Here is a 22398-nt window from a genome sequence, read left to right as displayed (position 1 = left end):
TCCATCCAACCACCCATCCATCCAACCATCCAACCACCCACCCATCCAGCCAACCATCCAACCAGCCAGCCAGCCAGCCAACCATCCATCCAACCATCCATCCATCCATCCATCCATCCATCCATCCATCCATCCACTCATCCAAACTCAGTGACAAACTCAGTGACAGATCTTTGTTCTGAATTAAAATCTGGGTAAAGTAAAGTCTTCAATTTAGATGGGAAATAGTGTACAGCGTGCTTTCTCCAAACTACCAGAAACAAAGGTTTTAAAGGTATCACACTCAGGCGACTGCCCTGAGGTTAGAAACTGCAGTTTGGCTGTGGTTTCGTGATGAAGAGTATTCTAAACTAGTAGCAGAGATATCCTGTATGTTAGAGAGCCTATACAATAAAGAGGATGCTTGCAAAGTAATACAAGATCTTCTCCTGCTTGGGAGATGTCAAAGCATCACTGAGGCTTCTGGGAAAGGGGTCCCAGAGACTCCTGCACATGCTCTGCTTAAGATAGAATCTAGACAGGGTGGGATTCTGAATGCGTCTCTGTCTTCCTCATTTGTATTTTATTTACCAAATACTATGGTTTCAGCCTGTCAGAATGCAAAAACATGTGGTCCACATGTAAAACCATTATCCGTACACTTTCACCTAACACTAAATTCAAAGTTATCTCTATGGCAGTACAACTCTCAAATTCTCCTTGTTTAAACATGTTACCTTCCCCCTACCCCCTCTCTGGTGACAAGTATCCCTGGAAGGCCACCCTACAGGGTCTCCTATTTCTTTTCTTTCCAACACATCTTTCTTCTACCATGAAAGCCCAGGATGACTGAGTTGGTTACTGTCAAGATTACCCAGGGAGGGCTCAGCCTGGGATGCTGCTGGGGCGATGGTGTTCTTCTCCAGGTGTAACTAGCTGGTTGTACATTGGTAGTGCTCACAAGCCCATTACAGTTTTTCCATAAAAAGGAAATCTTTTTAAAAGAATAACAGGATGCATTAATTAATGTCACCCCATAGGAGGTGAATGAGTTCAAGGGTTCAAGGGGACCTGGAAGGAACTGGAACAGTGGGACATTGCCTGGTGCCTTTGAATGCAGCCCCTCATTAATTGTTGTTTGACCTCATTTTTTTCACCTATTCTCCAGGACCCCTTTTAAGTCTCTTTCCAGCGCCTGCCTGTCCTGAGCCTGCCCCTCTGGACCATGTCCATGCATGTGCTCCTCCAGCCTGGCTTTTGCATAGGATCTCTGCTTCTTTTTGTCTCTCTCCAAGTCCCTTTAAGAGACAATTGACTTTTGTTTCCTTTCTTTTTGTGGTCAGAGTGCAAAGAAAATGGAAAGCTCCCAGTGGCTCACAGTCTGATTCCTCTTCCAATCAGGTTGCGGTTACCTAAGGACCAAGTCATTGACAGGAAGTTTCAGCTCTCTGCCCCCTGCCCACACCCTCCACTCCTCTGCCCTGCCTTTGCTGATGAATATACCTTCTGATGCACTGATGACTGGGCATCAGACCCTGCACAATACGCACAGGGTGTATGCCCTTCTTCTCAAGAGTCTTTTCTTAAAGAAGCCAGGCTCTTCTGGCCTCTCCAAAATGTAAAATAAAGCTGAACTATGCCAGAGCACATGTGAAGAGAGCCCCACAGTGGCTTCCCTAGATCCAGGTTACTAGTTTCCTGCGACCTGCCAGCATTTCCGTTTCAGACTTGTGAGATTAGAAAGAACCATCTGAAAATATGTCACTTTTTTATGTTTTCTATAAACACGCTTGGGTACAGATTGTCTAGGACTGAATTTGGTGGGACCTGAGTTATTTGTCTTTTCTCCCCGCTGTTCACTAGCAGAGAAGGAATAGATAGAGCTAACCAGCCTGTGGCCGTGTGTAACAAAGCAAAACAAAAAACAGGAGGACAAGAAGGCAGGCTACAATGAGGTATTTCTTTGTTCTAATTGCATGGAAGAAGCCATTGTGGAAGGCTAACTTGAGAGAAAAGAGGCACAAAGGGACTCTGTTGTGTGACTGAAGAAGAAGATGTGGCCCCTCTGTTAAGGATTAATCTTCTTTGCTATTCATCTCTCCCCTCATGCTCCAATTCATTAATTACCTACACTTAGTCACACAGACAATAGACACATTCACTCACCTTCTTACCTCAACTCACACCCATTCACAGGTTCTCTCTCTTATATATGCACATGTGGGCATGCGTGCACACATTCATACACACACACACACACACACACACACACACCACACAAACACATATGAGGGAGAGAAAGAGAGAGGGAGAGAAACACTTGGTGTGTTGTTTCTCACACACTTAAGGGACTTAATGGGATATATGGGGAGGGGAAACTGGGAAAGGGGAAAGCATTTGAAATGTAAACAAAGAATACAGGAAAAAAAAAGAATCCCTCTCTAAAGAAGTGTGACGCAGGGTTAAGATGTTACTCCCCAGCCTAATGGAGACAAGGACAACTCAAATGGAATCTTCACAACATTAGGGCTTTAATGTCCTCTCTGGGATGAGGCCTTATGCTTGTGTCTGTTCCCAGCAGGAAGAGAAACTCTCGTCAAGATGCCTTCCCACCATTTCAGTTTGGGACACGAAACGCAAAGAGGACCTTGAAATGGTTACTGAGGGAACTGAGGAGTGAATCCCTCCCACTCTGTGAGGTTAGCCATTTTGCTTTTGTCTCCTGCTGAGCTGCTCTGGCATCTTGAGACCCATCGTACAGGATAGCTTTTTGCCAGTCTTTCCAAGCCTGCCAAGCAGTGGAGCCTGTTTGGCCATAAACACCGGAGATCTGAATCCCATTGGGATGCTGACCCAGGCTTGGAGGAAATCCTACCTGTCATTGCTTCTCAGCTTTCTCAAGGCCCACATGCACAAGGTTGCTCCTGTTTTCATGGCTCTCTGCCACAGGCAGGGCACGTTCATACCTAGTAATGACTTCATTTGGTTTATACAGGCTCTCTGAAAAAGGAGAGTTCAAATATCCTTATTGAAATTTCTGATAGAAGGTTAAGTGACTTGCCTTCTGGTCACAGCTAATGAGGGGCAGAGGTGAGGCTGACATGGGTATTTTTGATTGACAGACCAGAGTCTCTCCTGGAGCTTTTCATTATCTCTTAACTTAAGACTGTGGGTGCTGGAGATGGACCCTTCTTAGCAAAAGGGGCCAGGTGTCTAGATGGGAATGGGCTGTTGGCTTCTTAGCTGGGTCCCCTAGGGATCATGTTACCATGAGAATGGAACGGACTTTGTATGGCTAGGAAGCTTTGAGAAATGAAAGGACCTTTGGTTTATAGAGCTGAGGCCTGACTTGGAACTCTGCAAGACTGTGGAGTTATCCTTTTCTTCTTCCCCCTCAGCCTCTGCACTTGATGGTGAGGAACATGAAGTTTCCCTGGCTAGTCCTTTCTCCTCCTCCCCTGCACAAGCCCATGTGGGGTAATATTTGGGAAATCTCTTGAGCACATGAATTGAATCCCACAGGTATAATTGAAACTTCTCTTCAGACATGGCTGACATCACATCCACATATATTTCTCCCCCAAGCAAGCAAGTCTCTCAACTACACCTGCAGCCAATAGGGTGGGAAAGTGTTCACTTTGTGGCCTGGGTGGAAAAAAAGACTGGGTAGTTCTCAATACATGACTACTGAGCAGAACGGAGGGTGATTATCCTACTCAGTGTTGCATAGGTCGTGAGCTTCAGCAAAAGGCTGAACTAAACTCAATGGACTGATAAGGTAATTCCCTTCGAGAATGGGTGCCTTTCTCTACATCTGCATGTTTTTACAACTAACCATATCTGTCTCAGTGTCTTTTGCAGGCCCTTCTCCTCCTCCGTCATCCTCCCCAGCAGTGCTCATGTCTTAAAGAAAAGGGTTTCCCCTTCAGAAGCCATGCAATATAAATGCAAAGAGGGAGATATGGCCGCAAATCCCTGCAGCCATTTGAGAGCCTGGCATGGCTGTCACTCTGCTTGGCATGGGCAGACACACTCGTGTTTCTCTTCTGTGAGAAGGGCTCCTGACAGCTGAGGGATGACAGTGGCCAGTGTTACAGAAGCTTGAGGTGGAAATGAATGTCCTTCAGGGAGGACGGCAGTGAGAGGAAGACTATTGTCAAGATGAGTTCTCCTGTCCAGTTTCCAGTATATAGTCTCCTGAAACAAAAAGGAAGCCATTTGCCTGAGACTCACTGCATCTGTGCTCTGTAAAGGAGGCCTGAGGTGATCCCTTTTGTAGCCATACACCAAGGGTCTCAGTATTCTGCCACCAGTCCTACCTTTGGGACAGTGTGTTCACTTCAGTGGATTCTAGCACCACTGGGCATGCTATTCCTGGTCACATGTTCATCTTAAGCCTAACCCAACCACTGTTATTCCATGAGCACGTGCTGAGCTCTGCCTTGAGCTCCCACACCTGAGCATTTGGAAATGATTAAATCTCGGGTCCGGACCTGGAGGGATCACAGTCTACAGCACGGGTATGAAGAAGCCATATCTGAATTCTAGCAGAGAGCCTACCAGGCATCGGCCAGGGGCTGCTCAGACTGGAGGCTGTCTTCTCCAATGCCTTGTTTCTGCTTTCACAGTGAGAATCAGAGTATCTGGTGGTCTTTACTCTCAATATTTTTATTTTCTCCCAGAGTAACCATTCCCTAACACATCAGCCACAGAGCAGCACAAAGCAGAAGCCGTCCCGGAACTCTTCTCCTGCTTCTCCTGTTTGTTACCTGGGTGACTTCTTTGAGTCTCCCTTTTTAACAACTGTAAAATTGAGATACATCCTCCTTTTAGGAGGCTTTTGAAAATCAGAGCCAGGATAAATCATTGCTTAGCTCTGCCTCTGGAGCCTTGACTCTCAAAGTGTCGGGTCTCCTAAATGTGGTCACTTGTCTCTAGTGTCTCTGCAGTATCCTCTCTAGTTCTGTGAATACAACAAACAAACCTCTTGATTTTTGGTTGTTTCACACAATAAATACTGATTTCCCCTCAGATTAGAGTATGATGTAGCTTTCCTGATTGGCAAGAAGCTTTTCTTTCTATGGGGGTTTGGGTACTTGGGTGTCTGTGTCTTGTAATTCTTCAGTGTCTTTAGCAAATGTGCAGAGAGAGGAAGAGCACAGACTGCTCCTGACTTCTCTGGCTCAAAACATGTCTATGGATTTAATTCATCATACACACACACACACAGAGAGAGAGAGAGAGAGAGAGAGAGAGAGAGAGAGAGAGAGAGAGAGAGAGAGAGAGAGAGAGAGAGAGAGAGAGAGAGAGAGAGAGAGAGAGACTTCTTCATGCACAAGCAATGACAATATCTAATGACAAATGGAGCTGAGATTCAATCTCCTTGTAAGGCATGACAGAGGTCTGATGAGAATCTCTCCCTTACACAATTTCTTTCTGACCATAGCAAATGTCCCCTTTCTCCTTGCTTACCCCAGAATAGGCATCTTCACCCAATGGGTATAGAAGTCTTTGTTATTTTTAAATCAGTGCTGGCGATTAATCTCAGGACCTTAAACATATAGACGAAGCAAGTACTAGGCTACAATATCAGTCTCAGAAGGAGCTTTCAAAAGTGAATTAGGGATGGAGAGATGGCTCAGTTGTAAAGTGACTGCCTTACAAGCATGAGGACCTGAGTTTGGGTCCCCAGTACCCATGTAAACGTATCTGTAACTCTATTGCTAGGGTGAGTATAAAGCAGAGACAGACAGCTCCTTAGAGCTAGCTGAGCAGCAAGTTAGGTCTGTTGGTGAGCTCCAGATTCAATGACAAAGTCTGCGTCAGAAAACAAGATGAAAGTGGTCCTGGAAGATCTTCTGTGCTGACTCCTGGCTTTCACATTCGTTTGCACACAGACAAACTTGGGCCTACATGCACATATTCACACTCATGGGCACACATACACACTTGCAAATTAATAAATAAAAATAATATATAAAAGTGTGAATTCCTCTCTGTTGTAGAATCCTTTAAATCTTCCGGTAGCCTCTTCACTATAACTGCAAGGCCCCACAGGGCCTTGCCCTGCCATTTTGCTCCCAGCCCATCTTCCTCTACCTTTCACCCTCCTACCCTCTGCTCCTACAGAGCTCCTGCCCATTTCTAGAAAATGTCAGACTCATTGGTGATTTGAAGGCTTCACACTAACTGTCCCTTGGGCCTGTAAAAAAATTCCTTCTTCCCTTTTCTTCAGGTCTTTCCTAAAGTAAGTATTGTCTCCCTAGAGAGGCTTGGTTTGATTCTTTAGGCACATTCATCTTTTTTGTTTCTGTTTTTTATTGAAAAGGACATATTGACAAATGCACAAAGTAATAGAAGATAATCAAGTGAACATTTTATACCATCTTTCATCTGTATCAAGGCTTAATATAAGAACATTTTCAATAAAGATGTTTGTTTGACATGATTTGGGTCAAGTAGCTCCATATCTCCAAGCAAGGCAGGAGTGCTAACTGATCTATTCTTCATCTTCAAATTTTGTAAGGCTGAGGCTGTAAGGTCTGTAGAGAGAATCTGTGTAGAGCATGTCAATGGTGTGTGGCTTATCAATCCTTTAACTGTGAAAAGCATTTTTCGCCTTGTTTAACCTAAGAGATGAAGAAATTATAGAAGCCACTCAGAGACTGTCTTGTGTCCCTGGAACTGAAGGAACTAAAAATGGGGCAGCCTGAGGCAAAGGTCTGATTGGAGCTTGTAAGCCTTCACAGAACTGAAGGCTTTATAATAGACAGACTACACAGCAATTTGTGAGTCTAATAACTATGAAGGAAGGGCCAGCATTCTCCCGATCACATTGGGATATAAGGAGGGGAGCAGATATGAACCTTGTTCAACCAGGATGCTGTGGAAATGCATGTTTTCTGGAACCAAGTGACTCAGAGAGAGGGTTCCCATGGGTCTAGTTCATACATTTCTCTTCTGCTGGGATCAAAGCTCCCACTGGACAGTGGCTTCTATATGCTGGCCTTCTCAGGCAGTTCTTGGCACAGTTCAAAGCTCATTACTTACAGGTTAGGCTGTTTGCAGGTACATGCTCAGCACCTCCTGTCTGGGAATCAACCCATGCTGTATTCTCAGCTGGTACCTGCATTCATCTGGGCAGAATGCTGAGAGAATGGGGGTCCCTTTTAACCCATGTTCCACTTTAGGGGTGGGTACATCACTGTTTATCAAGCAATAGCTACATCCTTTCTCTATTCATCCCAAACCTGCACCATTGGAGAAGTACTCTTCACCACTTCATTGACATTGACATTGAAGTTGACCAAGTAAATCAATGAACACTTTGATGTGCTAGCTCTAAGAGGCTGTTAGAAGGACACAGGTCTGTTTCTCCTATCTTAGGATAATCACATCCTGGTTTGACAGGTGATTTTTAGCCTGGCTCCTAGAATGAAAACATATGAGGATAGTGGTATGCGGTTGCCTCTGTGTGAGTGAGCAGTTGACTGGAATCATGGAAGAATGGAGAAATGGAAACGCCATGTATTTCCTCATAGGATACTGGCTACATCAACATTCACGTGTGTCAGACTCCCTCTCCTAAGTTGTGACTTGTGAATGCGGTTTTGATTCTACTGTGCCACCACTAGGCTGATATGCTTTGTGACTGACACTGCATGTGATTCCCAGCACTTCCTGCATCTGAAACTTGGTATTTGTTGTCACATGTGAGAGCTCTCTGCTCCAAAACACTTCATTCTCTATTCCTTCTGAAACCTCAATTGTCAGCAAGGTAGGACAGAGAAGGACATATGAGAGCTCTTTAGTCTGAACTTCCTTGGTGTCCCTTTCAGAAGTCTCCCTGTGTTTCAGAAGGATTCTTGCTTTTGTGCTTATATACAAAAGGATCTTGTTTCTGGAACAGCAAAGAAATATTTCTCAAAGTCTGTTTCAGTTAATGAAGACTAAAGCAGAGTCATCCATGTTCCCCCTATCCTGGAAACAGGCTAGAAGGCCTTTTACCTCTAAGGCAATAAGAGCCAGGGTAGTGCAGATGAGCCGGGAGACATTCAGATACCCATAATCATGTAAAGAAGCCATCTATCCAGGCAGAGGCACTACTGGGCAGACAACATTATAGTTCTCGTCCCTTGGGCAGTCGTCTGCTTTCTTCCTTTGAAGTGCTGTCTCAGTTCAGTTAATAAAACTGCTCAGGTACATCACTTCATAGTTCTAAAGGTGGTTTCCTATATCGTTTAAATCATGTAATGTTTAGACAGCATAAAAATAAATATCCCTGTTTTACAGAGGTGGAAGGAAGGGGCTCTGCATGCTGGGCATCTTAGAGAGATGTTCTCTCGTTGACTTCAAGGAAACCATGGGCTATAAAGCTCCCTAGTACACTCAAAGACCAGGCATTAAAGGAGAGCTGGGATCTCTTTGGGATCTAACACAAAATACACAACCCCCTGTCACATCAGAGCTTTGTAGAGGCCTAGGGTTGATAAATTAGTTTCACCAAAGCCGAGTAAGGCAATTCTAACTCAAACACTTCCTCCTTCCTTTATCTCTCCCCAGTTTTATATTTACTGGGAAAACAACATGTAACAATATTAAAAAGAAAGAACCAAAGGCAATGAGAAGAAAAGGAAAAACAAAGTGTGTCTTATAGAGTCACTTTAAGTCAACTGTTCCAACACTCTCATCTTTTCCTAGAACTCCATGTGCTTACCTGTCGTATGTTCCATTTCCTAGACATCACTCTGGGTTCCTGTTTTATGGGGATTTCTCTCTGTTGCCAAGAGGTCCTCTGTGAATTAGGCTCGCTGCTAAAGATTTTCTCATTGGAATTCCAGGCCTCCTCTGCTCCCTGGAATCCCACCCAGCTTCCTCACAGCTGGAAAGCAGACCTCAAGATGAAGGTGCTGTGTGTGCCCTCTGTGTGTTTACAGGAATCTATTTTTACAGAGCTTCACATTGAAGAATCAGACAGGAACAAATATGTGGTGATCTTTTAGCTGGGCTGTTCATCAACAGGTGAGTATATGCAAATCTCTGCTGCAAATTGCTATATTAGAGTCCAGGAGGAAATAGAAGGTAAAGGCTCTCTAATGCCTTCATTTTCCCAGACATTCAGTGGGGATGGCAATTTCACTTAAGTGAAAAATTCAGCAGGAATCAATTTTTTTAAATCAAATTCAAGGGTCACTGATTGTTATGGCAACCATGGGTACGATAATGATTCTATTTATAGTTTGGCTAATATGTATGCATAATAAGAGAAAAATTATTTACAGAGATGATGAATTTAATATTGGGAATGAAGCAGATTTACAGCCTGGAAAATGTAATTGCTTTTTGATATCAATTAAAGGATTGTTTCAAAAATCAATAAGAATTTTAAAGAATAGTACAAGCCTGAATGCATGATAAGTAACTCGGAAGCAGTCTTAAAATCTTAAGTGTGGATGATTCTCTTGAGCACCATGAAGGGCTTTATGGGCCTTTGAGGAATAAGGTAAGATTTTTGTTTAAAAAAAATTCCATTGATTCAGAATGAAAGTGGAGCTTGCACACACCGCTGAACTGCCACTTGTGTCGCTACATAAAGCCATGTTGGACACAGAGCCCTGGGAGTGATCAATCAGAGGGAATGGGAAGACTGAGGAATGGACGCCTCATAAGCTGGAGGCAGAAAATGAAATACCTGTGAAGCCTTGGTAGACTAATAAGATCAAGTTGAGGGAAGAGAAGTTAGAAAGGCCCCGTGCCAATTCCAGATCTAAATATTTAAAGAGAGGGCCTAGAAGGGCTATCAGAGAATCAAGAACACCAAGTTGAGCCAATCAAAATGGTTTTGTTCATCTGTTGGACAGAGGTGATAGGCTCTGAAGAGATAGACATGAGTAGGGTAGAGCCTTATCTTTGAGAAGGTAATGGACTTGAAGTTTTATAGACAGTAATGGAGTAGTAATAAGTATTCCTCTTCATTTATGGAGACGAGCAATTCATAAAACATCTTGCCCAATTGGTACAGAAGCCTACTATCCCTCTTAATAGATTAAAGAGAAATAACCAGTCCAAGATCACCTGGGTAGTAAGTATAAGCACAGGAATTAAACCCAAGCATTCTGCTGGTGTTAAACAAGGTAGCACTGTTTCCCTGGGGGAGTCGAGTCACGAATCTCTGCTATGTAGCACAGATGTAACAGCCACAAACAGTGAGGCACAACATGGCAAATGCCCAGTGCTGTAGGGCAAACTCAGTTCACTTTATGTAGGGCAAGCCAGGATGGTGGGGAGCTCGGGTGATTGTAATTGCCAGGTGCAACCACATATGATCAGCTCTGTTTGGCTTAGCAGAGGATGAAGGAAGGATGCTTTACAAGGATTGAATCTGGAAGGAGGCAAGTGTGGGCCATGCAGTCATCCCTATTGCAGAAAATCCCCCATTTTGTCGCCTTTGGCCATGTGTACCGCTCCTCTATTCCATGACTCCCTGTGGCATTTGTCTGTGGCAAAATCCACTCATAGGTGATTCTTAACTGGGCAGCTTAAAAAGCCTGAGACTCAGTGGCTAGAGTACTTGCTCTGGAATCTGAAGACCAGAGAATGAATGCATTCTGCCTCTTCCTAGCTTTGTATTAATAGGCTAGCTACTTCATTTTGATGCATCTTCCTTCTCCATTTCTCTAATTTTAAGGTGAGAAAAAATAATATAAATTAGAGATAGGTGATATCCATATATAACCTATTCTATAACCATATATATCTCCTACAGGCTATATAGATACAACCTGTCTCTAATGGGTTGTTTTATGAACTTTGATAAATGATGTTAATTTGAGACAGGACCTTCCACAGAATGATGGTAAATACTCCTAAGTGTAACTACCCTTACAGCAATGTCCATATTTATGTCCATTCTTTAATAGTTTTGTCCAGATAATCTTACCCTCAATGATAAATCCACACAATGCACTGAAAACTAAGGCAGAGAAACACTGCATTCCACAGGCTTGGGACTGAGCCCCCTAAAAGCTGACCTGGCTTAGCTTGTGGTTGGTACATAACCCTTGGTTCATGTCCTTCTTAGCACACCACATCTCATGGTATAACATCACACCCAGCTCCAGGGTACAATTCAGTATTGAACAAAAGCTACATATATATCCCAATTAGATGCTTGATCATGGATTAAGTCAAATAAAGCATAGATTCTGCACCCATCACTCTCTGCCTGTGAAAACTTAAACAACTTTGCAAACTTGAGCAATCATTGTACCCACATCAGCACACTCTTGGGAGGACTGAGTGAGAAAACATGCATATATCTTCTAGGACAGCCCTTGCTCCATAATAAGTGTTCAAAAAGTCCATTAGTATTAATATCAAAACACTGCTAAGCTGTTCCCAATGGGTTGTGGATGCAGCCAGTATGTTCCTATCAATGCGGCTAAAAGTTATGTGGGCAATGGGCTGGAATTTTCAGCTAGAGAGGTTGATCTATATTCAATTTTCCTCATGGGCTTGCAGAACAGGACTCCCCATTGATTCCAAACAAATTTAGATAAATTATATTGGTTCACAAATTGATCTTCTGTGAGTGTTGGCTTGGCTCCCACTGTGATGCTACCAAGACGAGATCAGCATCATCTCAGGATAAAGGAGACATGGGAGAATCAATCCTAACATGGCTTGTAAAGAAAACTCACAAAGAAAACTATGCTGGAGAGAACAGATACAGAGAAGAAGAATGCTATTGGCTTCTGTGGGCACTGTGGGCAGGTCACCTTGGTTTCTTCTGCCTATGGTGCTTCGTTCATGAAATGGGGATAATTAAAACACTTAACTCAAAAGGTGTTGTGACCATTAAATACGTGCATATAGAAAGTGTTTTTTAAGCTAGTGAATTCTGGCTACCTGTCACATATTCTAAATAACACAGGAATCAAGTGCAGTTAGAGTTGCCCAGGAGTGGAAAGAAGAGCCCGGAAATTATTTCATCTTTACCCTAAATGCTTTGTTCACCACTCTTACAAAACTAGTGTTTTTAAAGACAGTTCCTTGAAGAGCACATTTTCTGAGGGTCAGCTGTGGACCTTGAAGTACACATGATTCTGTGGTAACCCAAAAGGAGGAACAAGACATATCAGGCATCACCTACACTGCAAGGAGCTCTCCTTCTAAAGGACTCTAAGCAATATGTGCTTATCTAATGTAGGGACTTGTCGGTTGCTCTAGCTCAGACAAGGGCAGACAGGGAATGGATGCATGTTCTGCATTAAACAAGAATCCATGAAGGGTGTGTGGGTGTGTGAATGTCAGAAGCATGCTCAGTGAGGCTACTGTGGTAAATTGATGGGCGGTGTGTGGGCGGGGCAAGCTGGCTGGAAACAGGTGGCTCGTCCTAAAGGACTACTGCAAATAATATTATCATCTGAGCAACATAATAGACCCATGCTAGCTGTTAAGGCACTAAAATCTACCCTAAATGCTGTCATGAGTCTGGGACATAACCCTACAAGTATCCAAAACCCAGATCTAAAGATTAATGCCCGGAACTGCAGCAGGTTCCAGGGCTAGCCCTTCTATCACTGTAAACTAGTGTCCATTTTGACTGGATGGTGGAAGATCATCTTGAATGTCCATGCCATGAGGACCTTTATGACCAAACTAGAGAAATAATGTATTACTCAGAGACCGTGGAAATCCACCATGCTTTCCTTGAAAATTCCCACAGCTAGGGTTGAGGGCATTGTTCATTCAGTAAAATGATTACCTTGAAAGCACAAGAACATGATTTGGATCCCGAGAACCCACATCCAAAAAGCCAGACATGGTGATGTAGACTAGTGATCCTGGTGCTGAGGAAGTAGAGACATACTGGTCAACCAACCTAACCTACTTGTCAAGATTCAGGCCAATGAGAGACCTCATTCAAGGTGGTGGCCATGAGGAATGAAACTGAAGATCATCCTCTGGCCTCCACATGCATACTCTCACATGTGCATGTCTTCACACCCCCAACACATGCACCTGCACATACACAAATGCTTCTGTTTTTCTCAACACACATCTGGGAAATGATCGTGGTGCAGTGGCATTTGCCCTGTCCAGCCTTAGTGGCTGGCATATGGTTTTGCCTCCAGGATTTCCCATGGGCTCCCTAAACCTAATGGGAAGTAACATTGAAGACTAATTAATTCAAAATTAACTGAATAACTTTTCTGCTCCACTATACCTCCTCAGATCACAATTTTGCCACCATGGTAGTTAAGCAATTACCTTTTCCATCTTTTTTTAAAAGTACACTTATTAATTATTTATAATTGCTCTTTGCTCCCAATGCAGATTTTGTACACAAGTACATATCCTCTCCCCCCACAACACATCTTTGAACCTTGGCTCAAAATTACTCCCAAGTGGTAATACACATACAGTACAATGGGGTGTCTTAAACACACAGCCTTTAAATTCTGGATATTTTTTGGAATTCAGCATGATTTGAATTGTGGTTATCTCACTTTTTGTCATCTGCTCTGAAGAGTGACATAGAAGCTGAAGTAGAAAACCTGAGTCTTCTCCAAGCTGAAGGAGAAGGAGATGGTTATTTATTTGTTCCCATCTGCATGTTTAATGTCTCCCATGATCTTCTTTCTTTTTTTTCTTTGATATATTTTTTATTTGCATTTCAAATGATTTCCCCTTTTCTGGTCTCCCACTCCCCGAAAATCCCATAAGCCCTCTTCCCTCACCCTGTTGCCCCATCCACCTCTTCCCACTTCCCTAATCTGGTATTGCCCTATACTGCTACACTGAGTTTTTCCATAACCAGGGGCCACCCTCCATTCTTCTTTTTAGGGAGGTATTGGTGTTCAAGTTACATCTGCCTCTACTTTTTATACCCTCTGCAAACAATTATTTTATGCTCTAATTCTTTTGAATGTTCTTTTCTCCCCCCTAATCTTACACCTGACTTTCTCTCTGAATGGTCCTCTCCAAGATCAGCCAGCACAACCTCTGTGGCTGAACCTTGTGCTTTGAGCCTACCTCCTGATTGATTGTCCCCTTGGAGCAGAAGAGGTTGATGAGGTGAAGAGCCCCAAGGAAGTGCCGATGTACTGGAGAAGAGTTTGGACAAATTGGAAAAGCTTCCTTGAAGATAAATTGGGCATTGATTTCTGATACTTCTAATCCAAAGAAGGAAGTGTTCCTTATTAAATATTTGGCAATTTGGGGTACTTTTAGTAAGTAGCTTGGTTAAACAAGAAATTTTGATTTATTAGGAAGCATTTTAATTTGAATCTATTCCAAATATTATTGGATAAAACAACTAGTTTTCCATTCAAGTTTAAACAGATTATAGGATTCTTTGTTCTGTTCTCTGTAGCTTGTTATTTAGCAAGAAGTGGATCAACTAGCCACCTGATTGACTTCTTTTTCAGACCCAAAGCACAAAAACATACTGTTCTATTTCTTTTTAGAAATCCAAGGAGTCCTGAGGCCTCTGGCGGGAGCACTCAGATCTCTCCGCTTCCGGATCCAGATCAGCCTGGGCGGCAACACCACATCTCCAGGTACAGCAAGAGGCAAGAGGGGCTTCCGGGCGGCCAGCGGGGAGAAGTCTGTGTGCTCCAGTGAATCCAGAGGGCCACAGCGGGAGCCTTCAGGTGTCTTCTTCAGGATCTGAACAGCCTGGGCAACAGCACCCTGACTCCAGGCAGTGCAGGAGGTAAGCTGTGCACCAGAGGCCACCTGGGAAGGGGCAGCTTGCACTGGTGAGTCCAGCATTGACAAGACCAACTAACACCAGTGAAAACTAGATGGCAAAAGGCAAACGCAGGAATGTCACTAACAGAAATCAAGGCAATATGGCAACATCTGAACCCAATTCTCCTTTACCAACATGTCCTGGATACTCCATCACACTAGTAAAACAAGATTTGGATTTAAAATCACTGGTCATGATGCTGGTACAGGAACACATGAAGTACATACTTAAAGAAATTCAGTAGAAAATGGATCAAAAGTTAGAAGCCCTTGCAAGGGAAACACAAAAATCATTGAAAGAAATCCAGGAGAATACAAAAGCCAATAAGGAGGAAACAAAAAAAACACTTAAAGAAATACTGGAGAACTTTGGTCAACAGGCTGAGGTCATGAAAGAGGAAACACAAAAATCTCTTAAAGAATTACAGGAAAGCACAAACAAGCAAGTGAAGGAGCTAAGCAAAACCATCCAGGATCTAAAATCAGAAGGAGAAACAACTAAGAAAACTCAAAGGGAGACAACTTTGGAGATAGAAAACCTTGGGAAGAAATCAGGGGACATAGATGCAAATATCAACAACAGAATACAAGAGATAGAAGAAAGAATCTCAGATGCTGAAGATACCATAGAAACCATATACTCAACAGTTAAAGAAAATGCAAAATGCAAAAAGCTTGTAACCCAAAATATCCAGGAAATCCAGGACACAATGAGAAGACCAAACCTAAGGATTATAGGCATAAATGAGAGTGAAGATTTACAACTTAAAGGGCCAGCAAATATCTTCAATAAAATTATGGAAGAAAACTTCCCTAACCTAAAGATAGAGATGCCCACAAGAAGCCTACAGAACTCCAAACAGACTGGACCAGAACAGAAATACCTCCCGTCACATAATAATCAAAACCCCAAATGTACTAAACAAAGAAAGAATATTAAAGGCAGTAAGAGAAAAAGGCCAAGTAACATATAAAGGAAGACCTATCAGAATCACAGCAGACTTTTCACCTGAGACTATGAAGGCTAGAAGATCCTGGGCAGATCTCATGCAGACTCTAAGAGAACACAAATGCCAGCCAAAACTACTATATCCAGCAAAACTCTCAATCACCGTAGATGGAGAAATTAAGATATTCCATGACAAAACCAAGTTTACCCAATATCTATCCACAAACCCAGCCCTACAAAGGATAATAGGAGGAAAACACCAATACAAGGAGGGAAACTTCACCCTGGAAAAAGCAAGATAGTAACCTTTCATCAAACCCAAAAGAAGTTAACTAATCAAATTTAAAAAATAACGTCAAAAATGATAGGAAGTAACAATCACTATTCCTTAATATCTCTTAACATCAATGGACTCAATGCCCCAATAAAAAGACATAGACTAACTGGATACGGAAACAGGACCCTACATTTTGCTGCTTACAGGAAACACACCTCAGGGTCAAAGACAAACACTACCTTAGAGTAAAAGGCTGGAAGACAATTTTACAAGCAAATGGTCTCAGGAAACAAGCTGGAGTAGCCATTTTAATATCAGATAAAATTGACTTTCAACCCAAAGTCATCAAAAGAGACTCTGAGGGACACTTCCTGCTGGTCAAAGGAAAAATACAACAAGAAGAACTCTTAATCCTGAACATCTATGCTCCAAATGCAAGGGCACCCTCTTTTGTAAAAGAAACTTTATTAAAGCTCAAAGCACACATTGCACCTAACACAATAATTGTGGGTGACTTCAACACTGCACTTTCCTCAATGGACCGATCAGAAAAACAGAAACTAAACAGGGACACAATGAAACTAATTGAAGCTTTGGACCAATTAGATTTAACATATATATATATAGAACATTCTATCCTAAAGCAAAAGAATATACCTTTTTCTCAGCACCTCATGGTACCTTCTCCAAAATCGACCATATAATTGGTCACAAGACAGACCTCAACAAATATAAGAAGATCGAACTAATCCCATGCCTCCTATCAGATCACTATGGAGTAAAAGTGGTTTTCAATAGCAACAAAAACAACAGAAAACCCACATACACGTGGAAACTGGACAGTATTCTACTCAATGATACCTTGGTCAAGGAAGAAATAAAGAAAGAAATTAAAGACTTTTTAGAACACAATGAAAATGAAGACACAACATACCCAAATCTATGGGACACAATGAAAGCAGTGCTAAGAGGAAAACTCATAGCCCTGAGTGCCTCCAAAAAGAAAATGGAGAGCGCATACATTACCAGCTTAATGACACACCTGAAAGCCCTGGAACAAAAAGGAACTATTTCACCCAGGAGGAGTAGAAGGCAGGAAATCATCAAACTCAGGGCCGAAATCAATCAAGTAGAAATAAAGAGAACCAAACAAAGAATCAACAAAACCAGAAGCTGGTTCTTTGAGAAAATCAACAAGATAGATAAACCCTTAGCCAGACTGACCAAAGGGCACAGAGACAGTATACAGATTAACAAACTTAGAAATGAAAAGGGAGATATGACAACGGAAACTGAGGAAATCCAAAAAATCATCAGATCCTACTACAAGAGCCTGTACTCAACACAACTGGAGAATCTGGAGGAAATGGACAATTTCCTTGACAGATACCAAATACCAAAATTAAATCAGGACCAAATAGATCATCTAAACAGTCCCATAATGCCTAACGAAATAGAAGGAGTCATAGAATGTCTTCCAACCAAAAAATGCACAGGACCAGATGGTTTCAGTGCAGAATTCTATCAAACCTTCAAAGAAGACCTAACACCAATACTCTTCAAACTATTCCACAAAATGGAAAGAGAAGGAACCCTACCCAATTCCTTCTACGAAGCCACAATTACGCTGATACCAAAACCACACAAAGATCCAACAAAGAAAGAAAACTCAATCTCCCTTATGAACATCAATGCAAAAATACTCAATAAAATTCTTGCCAACCGAATCCAAGAACACATCAAAACGATCATCCGCCATGATCAAGTAGGCTTAATCCTGGGAATGCAGGGTTGGTTCAATATACGGAAATCCATCAATGCAATCCTCTACATAAACAAACTTAAAGAAAAAAAACCACATGGTCATTTCCTTGGATGCTGAAAAAGCATTTGACAAAATTCAGCATCCTTTCATGCTTAAAGTCTTGGAAAGAATAGGAATTCAAGGTCCATACCTAACCATCGTTAAAGCAATATACAGCAAACCGGTAGCCAGCATCAAACTAAATGGAGAGAAACTTGAAGCAATCCCACTAAAATCAGGGACTAGACAGGGCTGCCCCCTTTCTTCTTATCTTTTCAATATTGTACTTGAGGTACTAGCTCTGGCAATTCGACAACATAAGGAGGTCAAAGGGATACAAATTGGAAAGGAAGAAGTCAAACTATCATTATTTGCAGATAACATGATAGTCTACCTAAGTGACCCAAAACACCCCACTAGAGAACTCCTACAGCTGATAAACAACTTCAGCAAAGTGGCAGGTTATAAAATCAACTCAAGCAAATCAGTGGCCTTCCTATACTCAAAGGATAAGCAGGCTGAGAAAGAAATTAGGGAAATGACCCCCTTCACAATAGCCACAAACAGTATAAAGTATCTTGGGGTGACTCTTACCAAACATGTGAAAGATCTATATGACAAGAACTTCAAGACTCTGAAGAAGGAAATGGAAGAAGACCTCAAAAAATGGGAAAACCTCCCATGCTCATGGATCGGCAGAATCAATATAGTTAAAATGGCCATTTTGCCAAAAGCAATATACAGATTCAATGCAATACCCATCAAAATCCCAACTCAATTCTTCACAGAGTTAGAAAGAGCAATTATCAAATTCATCTGGAATAACAAAAAACCCAGGATAGCTAAAACTATTCTCAGCAACAAAAGAAAGTCTGGGGGAATCAGTATCTCTGACCTCAAGCAATACTACAGAGTAGTAGTGTTAAAAACTGCATGGTATTGGTACAGTGACAGGCAGGAGGATCAATGGAACAGGATTGAAGATCCAGAAATGAACCCACACACCTATGGCCACTTGATCCTCAACAAAATGGCTGAAAACATCTAATGGAAAAAAGATAGCCTTTTCAACAAATGGTGCTGGTTCAACTGGAGGTCAGCATGCAGAAGAATGCGAATTGATCCATCCTTGTCTCCTTGTACTAAGCTCAAATCCAAATGGATCAAGGACCTCCACATAAAGCCAGACACTCTGAAGCTAATAGAAAAGAAAATGGGGAAGACCCTTGAGGACATCAGTACAGGGAGAAAGTTTCTGAACAGATCACCAATAGCGTATGCTCTAAGAGCAAGAATTGACAAATGGGACCTCATAAAATTACAAAGTTTCTGTAAGGCAAAGGACACCATCAAGAGGACAAATTGGCAACTAACAAATTGGGAAAAGATCTTCACCAATCCTACATCAGATAGAGGGCTAATATCCAATATATATATAAAGAACTCAAGAAGTTAGACACCAGAAAACCAAACAACCCTATTAAAAAATGGGGTACAGAGTTAAACAAAGAATTCTCACCTGAAGAACTTCGTATGGTGGAGAAGCATCTTATAAAATTCTCAACTTCATTAGTCATTAGGGAAATGCAAATCAGAACAACCCTGAGATTTCACCTTACACCAGTCAGAATGGCTAAGATTAAAAATTCAGGAGACAGCAGGTGTTGGAGAGGGTGTGGAGAAAGAGGAACACTCCTCCACTGCTGGTGGGGTTGCAAATTGGTACAACCACTCTGGAAATCAGTCTGGCGGTTCCTCCGAAAACTGGGCACCTCACTTCCAGAAAATCCTGCTATACCACTCCTGGGCATATACCCAGAGGATTCCCCATCATGTAATAAGGATACATGTTCTACTATGTTCATAGCAGCCCTATTTATAATTGCCAGATGCTGGAAAGAACCCAGGTATCCCTCAACAGAAGAGTGGATGCAAAAAATGTGGTTTATCTACACAATGGAGTACTATTCAGCCATTAGAAACAATGAATTCATGAAATTGTTAGGCAAATGGATGGAGCTAGAGAACATCATACTAAGTGAGGTAACCCAGACTCAAAAGGTGAATCATGGTATGCACTCACTAATAAGTGAATATTAACCTAGAAAACTGGAATACCCAAATCATAATCCACACATCAAATGAGGTACAAGAAGAAAGGAGGAATTCTGGAAAGACTCAGTGAAGCAGTATTCGGCAAAACCAGAACGGGGAAGTGGGAAGGGGTTGGTGGGGGGACAGGGGGAGAGAAGGGGGCTTATGGGACTTTCAGGGAGTGGGGGGCTATAAAAGGGGAAATCATTTGAAATGTAAAAAAATATATTGAATAAAAAAAAAACAAAAAAAAAGAAATAAAAAAGAAAAAGAAATCCAAGGAAAAGTATAAAAAGCAACCCAAGGTAGAGATTTCCAGAAAATCTGGTGGCAACCATCAAGGAGATGGCCAGAATCCATCTATCACATGAACAAGGAGCTTGGGAAGATGATGAGGATGTTCCTTGAGACTGTCTTTTTACACATCACCCTGGACATTTTCCAGTTCTATCCTTTGTTCCCTAGGACCTCCATTACTCTCCTAACCATCTGTCCACTACCCAAGTTCTTCAGGCAACTCTGTCACCATGTTCATCTCAATATAGACTTGTTTCATGTTTTTTGGTATTGACTGTGCGCCTCTAATCTATTTACAGCTTCTTGAGAGCTTAGAGTTTGTATTTCAGCAAATCCTTGAAAATGTTGTATACAGCTTCTTCATCAAATATATAGTCACTGTTGAAGAAGGCAACCCAGGGGCACTGTTGCTATACAATGCATGACTATGGCTAAAGATCTAGATGGATGTTTTATGGCAACTACATTATTACAGACTAGATAGAAATAAATGACTGAGGATACAAGTCTACACATCCATCGCTTCAAGAAAACAACATTGATAATATGAATAGAAGCCAATGAGACATCACTGGGTCCAAGGGTGGAAAGCCTACAAAGTCAAAGAAATGACAGAGCCAACATTCAGTTAAGGCTAAGCTCTGAGATCAGGCTGTCTGACAGAATCCTGATTCTTCATTCACTTTCTGGGTGAAGTTTTTAAAAAGTCCCTTTACATGGATAAAAACAATCCAAAAATGATGCTGAGAATAGAGAACCAAAAATATGAAAAGTAAATTGTTGTAGAATGCCCTTGCAAAGGGCATCTGGGTTCAACCTGATAGCATCCAGAAAATAGGGGCCTGTTACTAACATCACCAGGGATCTCTTTAGAAGTCTCACAAAGATATTTCGATGTGTTTGTGTTTGTCTGGTGGGCTATCTTGTGCATGGATTCAGCAGAAGCACTTCTTAATGGTGTGACAGAAGATGAAAAGGAGGAGTCATGAGACAGACATCCTAAGATTAGACCTGCCTCAGGAGATCTCCGGATTGACCCTTCTCTGAGATCCAACCACTTCCACTTTAAACCAGCTAAAAAACAGCTAAAAAACTTTTCACCACCTTAGAAAGTCATCTTTTGCCTCTGTGTGGCTTACACATCTCCATACCCTCATTCCTAGGCAAACACTAATTTATATTATGTCATTATAAATTATTTTCATTCTCTAGAATTTTTTATAAGTAGACCCATATATTGCTTATTCTATTTATATGGCCTATTTTAACAAAACATACTTGTGCTGAGCTGCATGCATGCTGTGTTCACAAACCGGTTACCAATTTGTATTTCTGAGTAGAATTTCAGTAAGTGAACACACCATGTTTGTTTAGCCATTCATCTGTGGATAGAGCTTATGTTGTTTTTATTTTTCTGTTTTTGTTTGATTATTGTGTCAAATAACAGCAGCTATGAATATGTATGTGTTTTTCAGCATTTACATTTCTACCCAGATGTAGAGTGTCTGGGTCAAGAGCAGATATATATTCAACTTTCTGAAAAACTGTCTAGTTTTTGATCCTATTAGCAGTAGATGAGGGTCCTAGGTCCTTGGTATGTTCTCCAGCGTTGTCATGGTTGGTCTTTGCATTTTAGAGCTTCTTGGGGTTGGCTGGTGTCCTTTCAGTGTGGTTTTAATTTAATTCACATTTCCCTGGTGACTAATGATTCTGTACATCTTCTTATGCACTTATTGCCTATTTTAATACTTTCTTTTGTTCTTAACCCATTTTTATCTTGTCTTTTTGTGGAATTTTGAGAGTTTTTTTGTCTAATTCAAGTTCTTCAAAATGTGTATGGTGGATATTTTACATACTAGATGAGGGTCTTTTGCTTTGTTTTGCTTTATTTGTGATGTCCTTTCAGAAAGCAAAAAATGGATGCGTTTCAAAACTAAAAAAGGAGAATGTCTGTATGATTGTGCTATATCACTGCTAGATATATACCCAAAGAACAGAAGCTGAGTTATGAGGTAGTTTGAATAGAAATGGCCCCCATGGGCTCATATACTTGAACGTTTGGATCCCAGTTAGTAGAACTATTTGAGAAGAATTAGGAGGTGTGGCCTGTTGAAGTAGGTGTGACACTAAGCTTTGAGACTTCAAAAGTCCACAGCAAGCCCAGAGGCATTTTCTCTGCCTACCTGCCTGACTGCTGTCATGATGACTACAGACTAACCCTTTGAAACTATAAGCAAGGCC

This window comes from Apodemus sylvaticus, chromosome 7 (assembly GCF_947179515.1).
Source record: "Apodemus sylvaticus chromosome 7, mApoSyl1.1, whole genome shotgun sequence".
In the NCBI taxonomy this organism is placed as follows: Eukaryota; Metazoa; Chordata; class Mammalia; order Rodentia; family Muridae; genus Apodemus; species Apodemus sylvaticus.
The sequence above is the reverse complement of the archived record's forward strand: the minus strand, read 5'-3'. Positions refer to the sequence as shown.